At 47.7% G+C, this 7829-nt stretch overlaps 1 long non-coding RNA gene across 1 annotated transcript in view; it reads right to left on the reverse strand.

The window, feature by feature from the left end:
• Positions 1-1225: 1225 nt before the first annotated feature.
• The window catches only part of LOC127927327 (uncharacterized), a 6753-nt gene continuing 149 nt past the window's right edge, over positions 1226-7829 (reverse strand). The window contains exons 2-3 of the long non-coding RNA XR_008126960.1: positions 5718-6219; positions 1226-1339 (exon numbers count right to left, since the gene is read on the reverse strand). This is a non-coding gene — a long non-coding RNA (uncharacterized LOC127927327). The remainder of the gene's footprint in view (positions 1340-5717; positions 6220-7829) is intronic.

The following is a 7829-nucleotide window of genomic DNA, read 5'->3' on the forward strand; positions in this document are numbered from 1 at the left end:
CGACCCTAAAATCCCAGTTCTTTGTAACTGTGTGTGTGCCAGACTGCAGGCAGGGTGCATGCCTCAGAGCATGTGTAGGCTTGTGTTTGTGCATTCGCCTGTACCAGTGAGCATGCCCCTGTGTGAGAAAAGCCAAACCCATCGGAGTGTGTGAAACTTCCTAAAGAGACTAAGTGGCTCCTCTGTTTTCCGCTGTGGTCTGGTCCGAGCTTCCCCTTCCCAGAGAGGAGCTGAGTCCTTCTTTCCCTTCGCTGTGGTCTGGTCCGAGCTTCCCCTTCCCAGCGAGGAGCTGAGTCCTTCTTTCCCTTCGCTGTGGTCTGGTCCGAGCTTCCCCTTCCCCTTCCCAGAGAGGAGCTGAGTCCTTCTTTCCCTTCGCTGTGGTCTGGTCAGAGCTTCCCCTTCCCAGAGAGGAGCTGAGTCCTTCTTTCCCTTCGCTGTGGTCTGGTCAGAGCTTCCCCTTCCCAGAGAGGAGCTGAGAGCTGAGTCCTTCTTTCCCTTCGCTGTGGTCTGGTCCGAGCTAACCCTTCCCAGAGAGGAGCTGAGAGCTGAGTCCTTCTTTCCCTTCGCTGTGGTCTGGTCCGAGCTTCCCCTTCCCAGAGAGGAGCTGAGTCCTTCTTTCCCTTCGCTGCGTAGATACTTTATCTAAGCTAAAATTATTGATCACCTCTCTCTGCTCTGCTCTCCTCTCGCCTGCCAGATACACAGAGACATAATGTACCCTACATATTTCATAGTGGGGGCTATTTTTGAAACTTGGATCTTTAAACTGCATGAAAAATTGAGAAGGACCAGTGCATGGATGGAAGGAGGGAGGGAGGGGGGAGAGAATGGCCCAGGGGGGAGAGAATGGCCCAGGGGCGAAGAGAAGGTGGGTGAGAAATACAGATGGGGTAAAGAAAGATGTAGAAGGGGGAGATAGAGAGAAAGAGGACGGCAAGGGAGAGAAAGATATGTCCCCCTGCCCAGTGCTTTCCATACTGGCAACACAACACTCTCTCTTGGGGGAACAGCGTCACTTCATCGCAGGGTGCCGCGTGTGCATCTGAGGGCCAATCAGAGCTTGCATGCTGCTCGGGAGTCATCAGTGCTTTCAGCAACTTAAAACCCTCACACCAACTCCCCCCTATTTCTAACCCTAAAGCAGAGAACCAGATCAGAGGCCAACAGCATACAAACACACACACATACAATCACATACAAACACAAACACACACACACACAGACATACCCTCTTGGTGAGTTGTGTGTCCATCATGAAGTTGTGGACGTGTTTCTCCGCCTTGGTCAACTCCAGCTTCCTTGCTACCACGGCAACCACCAGAGCTGTACAGCCCGCACCCTGAGAGAGAGAGAGAGAGAGAGAGAGAGAGAGAGAGAGAGAGAGAGAGAGAGAGAGAGAGAGAGAGAGAGAGAGAGAGAGAGAGAGAGAGAGAGAGAGAGAGAGAGAGAGAGAGAGAGAGAGAGAGAGAGAGAGAGAGAGAGAGAGAGAGAGAGAGAGAGAGAGAGAGAGAGAGAGAGAGAGAGAGAGAGAAAGAGAGAGAGAGAGAGAGAGAGAGATGAGTGAGTGAGTGAGTGAGAGAGAGATGAGAGTCAACACAATATGTGATCAGTGGATCTCAATGAGGAAAAGCGAGGGAAAGAAAGGCGTGTATCATCAACAGTCAACAAGGATGGAGGGAGTGGGAGAGAATGAATCTCAGATGAGAGCAAGAGAGCGAGAGAGCGAGACTGAGAGAGCGAGAGAGAGACAATATGACATTTGAAATGTCTCTATTACAGTGTAATGTTTACTGCTCATTTTAATTTTTTATTTCACTTTGTTTATCGATTTCACTTGCTTTGGCAATGTAAACATATGTTTCCCATGCCAATAAAGCCCCTTACATAGACATTGAAATTGAATTGAAAGAGAGAGAGAGTTAAAAGAATATTGTGTCTCAAAATCTAATGTTCTCAGACATTTTCATTCGTCTAGAATGGTCTGAAGTCCAACTTCAAGTCAAGATTCTATGCATTAGGAGAAATCTGCAAGCCTCAATCCCAAACGAATAAGAATGAAATCTAATTAGATGGTGCCAGTCTGAATTAGATGGTGCCAATCCTTTCCATTGACTTGGGATTGATGGCTGTAGATTCCTCCTAATGCATGCAGCTAACAGGGTCTAACAGGGTCTAACAGGGTCTAAACTACAGATAGAATGTGGAATACTACTTTAGAAAACGACAAAACATCTGACTTTAGGAAAATGTCTGACAAACTTTGATTTTAGGGAGAACTGTGGCTTGAATAGTCTCACAGACATCCCTGGGAGAGAGAGACGGAAAGAGATAGAGAGAGAAAGGACAGGAAGTTAATTAAGTTTCATATTAAATACTGTTTTGTACGGTAGAGAAGGAGAAAACTTGTTTCTGAAGAGGGAGATAGAGAGGGAGGAGAAAGAGAGGGAACAGGAATGTGCTGGTGAGAGAGATGGAGAGGGAGGAGGAGAAAGGAGGAGAGGGAGGAGGAGAGAGGAGGAGAGGGAGGAGGAGAGAGGAGGAGAGGGAGGAGGAGAGAGGAGGAGGAGAGAGGGTGAGAGGGAGGAGGAGGAGAAAGAGAGGGAACAGGAATGTGCTGGTGAGAGAGGAGAAGAGGAAGGAGGAGAGAGGAGGAGAGGGAGGAGAGGGAGGAGGAGAGAGGAGGAGAGGGGATGAGGAGAGAGGGGGAGAGGGAGGAGGAGAGAGGAGAGGGAGGAGGAGAGAGGAGGAGAGGAGAGAGGAGGAGAGGGAGGAGGAGAGAGGAGGAGGAGGGGGGGAGGAGAGGGGATGAGAGGGAGGAGGAGGAGAAAGGAGGAGAGAGGAGGAGGAAGAGGAGGAGGAGGAAGAGGAGGAGGAACAGGAATGTGCTGGTGAGAGAGGAGGAGAGGGAGGGTGAGAGAGGAGGAGAGAGGAGGAGAGGGAGGAGAGAAGAGAAAAGGGAGGAGGAGAAAGAGAAGGAACAGGAATGTGCTGGTGAGAGAAGACGAGAGGGAGGGTGAGAGAGGAGGAGAGGGAGGAGGAGAGAGGAGGAGGAGAAAGAGAGGAGGAGAGGGAGGAGGAGGAGAGAGGAGGAGAAATAGCGGAGGAGAGGGAGATAGAGAGAGGAGGAGGGAGGAGGAGAGAGGAGGAGAGGGAGATGGAGGGATGAAGTAGGTATTAATGAGGTCACATAACTCCTGAAAAGAAATGAATTAGGATTAACCATGTTTAATCCAAATATGTGTGTGCGTGCGTGCATACTGCATGTTGATAAACCTGTAGCTAATGGACGAGACTTTAATGCACACTCTTGAAAAAACAAGGCACTTTTGCTGAAAATAACTTTAGCGAGCGCATCTAAAACATAAAAGACAAAAAGTCAGTGACCACATCTTTACTCTCCGAACACTCTATTTGTAAAATATCAATCAAATATAGTGAAAGCCTCGCAATGTTTTTATGTGTGTGTGTACATGTATGTCTGTGTATGAGTGGGTTAACAAAGTAACACTGATTTCAAACTAAATGTCTGTCATAAACAGGGAACCACTCATCTGTCCTCTAGGTCATAAAACATCTCTCTCTCTCTCTCTCTCTCTCTCTCTCTCTCTCTCTCTCTCTCTCTCTCTCTCTCTCTCTCTCTCTCTCTCTCTCTCTCTCTCTCTCTCTCATAAACATATCCAGGGACAGCAGACAAATCTTTGTAATGAAACGCACACACGTACACAGCCATATGCACGTACACAGCCATATGCACATACACAGCCATATGCACGTACACAGCCATATGCACGTACACAGCCATATGCACGTACACAGCCATATGCACATACACAATCATATGCACGTACACGGCCATATGCACATACAGAGCCATATGCACATACACAGCCATATGCACGTACACAGCCATATGCACGTACACAGCCATATGCACATACACAGCCATATGCATGTACACAGCCATATGCATGTACACAGCCATATGCACTTACACAGCCATATGCACATACACAGCCATATGCACGTACACAGCCATATGCACGTACACAGCCATATGCACATACACAGCCATATGCATGTACACATCCATATGCACATACAGAGCCATATGCACGTACACAGCCATATGCACGTACACAGCCATATGCACGTACACAGCCATATGCACATACACAGCCATATGCACGTACACAGCCATATGCACGTACACAGCCATATGCACGTACACAGCCATATGCATGTACACAGCCATATGCACGTACACAGCCATATGCACATACACAGCCATATGCACGTACACAGCCATATGCACGTACACAGCCATATGCACGTACACAGCCATATGCACATACACAGCCATATGCACGTACACAGCCATATGCACATACACAGCCATATGCACATACACAGCCATATGCACGTACACAGCCATATGCACATACACAGCCATATGCACGTACACAGCCATATGCACATACACAGCCATATGCACATACACAGCCATATGCACGTACACAGCCATATGCACATACACAGCCATATGCACGTACACAGCCATATGCACATACACAGCCATATGCATGTACACAGCCATATGCACGTACACAGCCATATGCACATACACAGCCATATGCACGTACACAGCCATATGCACGTACACAGCCATATGCATGTACACAGCCATATGCACATACACAGCCATATGCACTTACACAGCCATATGCACGTACACAGCCATATGCACGTGCACAGCCATATGCATATGCACATACACAGCCATATGCACATACACAGCCATATGCACATACACAGCCATATGCACATACACAGCCATATGCACGTACACAGCCATATGCACATACACAGCCATATGCATGTACACAGCCATATGCACGTACACAGCCATATGCACATACACAGCCATATGCACATACACAGCCATATGCACGTACACAGCCATATGCACATACACAGCCATATGCACGTACACAGCCATATGCACATACACAGCCATATGCACGTACACAGCCATATGCACATACACAGCCATATGCACGTACACAGCCATATGCACATACACAGCCATATGCACGTACACAGCCATATGCACATACACAGCCATATGCACGTACACAGCCATATGCACATACACAGCCATATGCACATACACAGCCATATGCACATACACAGCCATATGCATGTACACAGCCATATGCATGTACACAGCCATATGCATGTACACAGCCATATGCACATACACAGCCATATGCACATACACAGCCATATGCACATACACAGCCATATGCACGTACACAGCCATATGCACGTACACAGCCATATGCACATACACAGCAACAGCCATATGAACATGATCAAATGAAAAGCCTTGCAGAGTGACATGTTTTTGTAATCTATTTGGCATACATTAACAAACTCCCCCATTCCACTCCCCTCTTTTTAACTCCCACACACACACACATGCACGCACGCACACACACTGACACCTGCCCCCCCCCCAGCCTCAGGGCAGTGGTATATTCCAACACTGTTGGCCTTTGCTGTTGTCATAGAGACGAGGGTGAGAATTCCCCGATAGAAAGTCATTATAATCACTTTCAACCAGGGACAAATCACATCCTGTACTCACTCACTCTATCTCTCTCTTCAACCTCTTATCCTCTCTCTCTCTCTCTCTCTCTCTCTCTCTGACCTCTCACCTCCTCTTTCCCTTCTCTGCTCATCCTCCTTGTTCTTTCTGTTCCTCTCTATCGTTCTCTCTGTAGCTTTCTCCATCCATCCCCCTCTTCTGGGGAATAGAAACAAAAACCTCTCAGAGACAGAGACCCTGTCTATATAACTATTTTGTGTGTGTGTGTCTGTCTGTGTGTGTGTATTTGTGTGTGTTTATGTTTATGTGCATGATCTTGCATATGTGTGTGTGTTTTTGTATGTACATGTGTTTGTGTTTGTGTGTGTGTTTGAGTGAGTGCGCTGCGATGTATCTGGAATCATATTGAGAGTCAAGCTCTGTGATAGTGGTGTGTGTAGGATGCAGTCAGTAACAGCGGGTATGGGAGTATCTGTGTCCACCCTGTGTGTATGTGTGTGTATCTGGCTTTGTAAGTGAAGGTGTGGGCGTATGTTAGTGTGAGCAGGAACAGACAGGAAGACAGATACAGAGAAAGAGGCTGACAGAATAAAGGGACAAGGAGAAAATAACTGAATGAATGAATGGAGAGAGAGAGGGAGAAACAGCAGAAAAATAGAGAGAAGACAAAAGACAAAGAGAGTAAAAGAGAGAGATGGATAGAGGGAGAGACAGAGATCACCTGACTGAAATAAACACAAACAAAAACAGAAAGAGAAGAGAGAGATGGGTAGAGGGAGAGAGGGAGAAAGAAGGAGGGAGAGAAAGAGCCATCAATACTGACACTAATGAGAGAGAACAAACGAGAGAATGAGAGAGAGAGAGAGAGAGAGAGAGAGAGAGAGAGAGAGAGAGAGAGAGAGAGAGAGAGAGAGAGAGAGAGAGAGAGAGAGAGAGAGAGGGAAAGTTGGGGCCTTCATTACACAATTGAGAACAGAGACACACACACAGTCCATTAGACTCAGAGCACAGATGCAGGCTAATACAGGGGGATAAACAGACTACATAAATGACAGAATGCCCCCTAATCCTGGACCTAGTGACCGAGAGAGGACAGGAGATATGAGGACAGAGAGAGAGGACAGAGAGAGAGGAAAGGAGATATGAGGACAGCGAGAGAGGAAAGGAGATATGAGGACAGAGAGAGAGGACAGGAGATATGAGGACAGAGAGAAAGGACAGAGAGAGAGAGGACAGAGAGAGAGGACAGGAGATATGAGGACAGAGAGAGAGGACAGGAGATATGAGGACAGAGAGAGAGGACAGAGACAGAAGGAGGTCGGGAGATATGAGGACAGAGAGAGAGGACAGGAGATATGAGGACAGAGGACAGGAGATATGAGGACAGAGAGAGAGGGAGGGAGTAGGACAGAGAGAAAGAGAGGGAAGGAGATATGAGGACAGAGAGAGAGGGAGGAGGACAGAAATAAAGAGAGAGAAGGAGGAGGACAGAGAGAAAGAGAGGACAGGAGATAGGAGGACAGAGAGAAAGAGAGGACAGGAGATAGGAGGACAGAGAGAAAGAGAGGACAGGAGATAGGAGGACAGAGAGAAAGAGAGGACAGGAGATAGGAGGACAGAGAGAAAGAGAGGACAGGAGATAGGAGGACAGAGAGAAAGAGAGGACAGGAGATAGGAGGACAGAGTGATAGAGGACAGGAGATAGGAGGACAGAGTGATAGAGGACAGGAGATAGGAGGACAGAGAGAAAGAGAGGACAGGAGATAGGAGGACAGAGCGATAGAGGACAGGAGATAAGAGGACAGAGCGATAGAGGACAGGAGATAAGAGGACAGAGCGATAGAGGACAGGAGATAGGAGGACAGAGCGATAGAGGACAGAGAGAAAGAGAGGACAGGAGATGGGAGGACAGAGCGATAGAGGACAGGAGATAGGAGGACAGAGAGAAAGAGAGGACAGGAGATAGGAGGACAGAGTGATAGAGGACAGGAGATAGGAGGACAGAGAGAAAGAGAGGACAGGAGATAGGAGGACAGAGCGATAGAGAAGACAGGGGATAGGACAGAGAGAGAGGGAAGGAGGAGGACAGAGAGAAAGAGAGGACAGCAGATAGGAGGACAGAGAGAAAGAGATTGAGGGAGGTGGAGAAGAAGAAAAAGAAAGAAAGAGAAAGGGGTGACATTGATACACACACAAAACACACACACACACACAACCATAA

The sequence above is a fragment of the Oncorhynchus keta genome, unplaced genomic scaffold (genome assembly GCF_023373465.1).
Source record: "Oncorhynchus keta strain PuntledgeMale-10-30-2019 unplaced genomic scaffold, Oket_V2 Un_scaffold_1315_pilon_pilon, whole genome shotgun sequence".
Lineage (NCBI taxonomy): Eukaryota > Metazoa > Chordata > Actinopteri > Salmoniformes > Salmonidae > Oncorhynchus > Oncorhynchus keta.